Source organism: Amphiura filiformis, chromosome 4, assembly GCF_039555335.1.
Source record: "Amphiura filiformis chromosome 4, Afil_fr2py, whole genome shotgun sequence".
In the NCBI taxonomy this organism is placed as follows: domain Eukaryota; kingdom Metazoa; phylum Echinodermata; class Ophiuroidea; order Amphilepidida; family Amphiuridae; genus Amphiura; species Amphiura filiformis.
The window spans coordinates 83,958,094-83,960,612 of NC_092631.1; positions in this window are offsets into that span (position 1 = coordinate 83,958,094).

Below are 2,519 nucleotides of genomic sequence, written 5' to 3' on the forward strand. Positions count from 1 at the left end.
TGATGTAGGCATATTATAATTTTGAAAAGTTTACAATGATGTACAACTATAACACGCCTGAAATATTTCTATGACCATGATAATTTGGTTTTAAAATATGTGTTTGCTTCACATGACCAATATTTCAAAATGTTGCAGATTCAAAAGTTTGTTTGCTTGTTTAGTCAGAGTGGATGTTGGCCAAGCAGTGCTCTTTTACAAGTTAATAAATACCCACTAGGTTTTTGTTTTAACTCAATTTACAATTACATTAAACATCAGTCTGCCTGTGTCCCATTTCTCTTTTAAAATGTAATTTGCCTAACACACAACTCTGCAAAGTAAAATTATTGTTTTACCATCATCAATTTTTGGTCTTAATTTCTCTTCTTTTCATTGCCTTGGGATACCTGGCATATTTTGCCAGGTATCCCAAGGTACCAGTATAACATTTCACATACTATGAGTTTAATCCTTTTATCATGTTAAACAATCTTACTCAAAAGATTGACACAAGTATCTCCTTTATAAAAATACCATGTCGAGGAAAATTAATTGAGCAATCTATCGAGTAACATTGTTTTTGGTATTAAACTTATCGCGCTGTATGTGAAACTATAGTGTTGCATCAAATAGAATAATAGATCAGTATGTAAGGTGACCAATGTTATGGTCGTTTACGTTTTTTTTTCCTCTGTTGCGACATTCCTCTCATATTTGCCATTGCCTCCGTCACAACAGAAAAATCCTGGTAAGGTGTTGAACTATAGATGAAGTGACATGTGATGGTACACCAAGGATTATTTGCCCGGCAGTATGCAGCGCATTCTCTTTTGTTTAAGATCCATGATTTTAAAACTCTCACCGAAAAGTGAAGTGGTCATTTGCTGCGCGGCATAATCGATAGATTACGCAAAAAATACATGTACATGTTGTATGTCTAGATTCATGCTCAAAGCTTGCAGAGATTTTAAAATTCAATGTGGAATACATTTTTTTTTTCATCAGAGCTGGGCTTATCAGGATTGCAATTTATACATATGTATCAAAATATTTTAATTATGGGGTAAAATTCTGAACATAACCTCAACAGCGAAAGACATGTGAAAATGGGATGTTAAATAATAAATTATTAAATAAAATGTTAAATACAGTCTGTAAACAAGTTGGTCTAATATAATGATAGACCTGGTCTAACTTTGGAGGTTAGACATGGGGAAGGGATCCTTTCCTTTTATTCTTTTCTTTTACTCCTAGTAAAGTACAAAGTTCAACTACACAGGCATCCATCTAAATGATATTTACATGACCTATAGAACTAGAGCGGTTCTCGACTTGCGCGGTTTTCGACGCAAAGCGTCGGCCGCAATGCCTCCACCTTGACGCGTATCATTTTAACTGGTGCAATTTCACTAGGAACTGGCCAACTCTAGAAAAAGTGTAACAAATGAAAGATCCTTGACCCATTTTGTCTTCATCAAAATGGTTTGATTTTGGTACCAGAAGCAAGGAAGTATTTTGATACTATCCGAGTGGAATGTAAGACCAAAATGACCTTCCAAAAAATTTAACTTTATATGTTGACTGTACCCACCAAGTTTCATGCCCATACGACAGTTTTAAGTTATTTGACCTCAGATGACCCCGGATGACCCCAAAATGACCGTCCAAAAATTTGACTCTAAATGTTGACTGTATCCACCCAGTTTCATGCCCATACGACAGTTTTAAGTTATTTGACCTCAGATGACCCCTGGGTGACCCCGGATGACCCAAAATGACCCTCAAAAAATTTGGTTCTAAATGTTTAGAGTACCCACCAAGGTTCATGCCCATACGACAGTTTTAAGTTATTTGACCTCAGATGACCCCTGGGTGACCCCGGATGACCCCAAAATGACCCTAAAAAAATTTGGTTCCAAATGTTTACAGTACCCACCAAGGTTCATGCCCATACGATGTTTTTTGCTAATTTGACCTCAGATGACCCCTAGATGACCTTGGGTGACCTTGACCCACTAACCAAACCTACTGGAATTTGAAGACCGCCAATGACCATCCCTCCACCAAATTGCATCACTGTACATCTTATCAGTTCCGAGATATTGCACCCGCAAGCTCGGACGGACGGACGGACAGAGGGACGGATGGATGGATGGATGGATGGACGGATGGATGGACGGACGGACAACCAGGAAACATAATACCTCCGGTGGAGGCATAAAGGCATAATAAGGTATATAAATACCAGAAAGTTACTTCTTTGTAGGAGTTATCTCCATAGTTAGACCTAGGGTAGCGCTAGGTTGCTTTTTGGGGTCCCGGACCCACCAAAATAGAGTTCGGACCCCTTGTTTTTAAATTTTCTGCAAGTTCAGGGGTCCCTGCAGACCCCCAGTTTTTCAACCTAGCACTATTGCAGACATACTATTTATGCTGCATTTGTGCAACTTGGACTCACGTGCTACCCCTGAGTTAGACCAGGTCTGTTTTGTACATACAAACAAATGTTTTAAATAATAAAACTCAGCAGCACTATA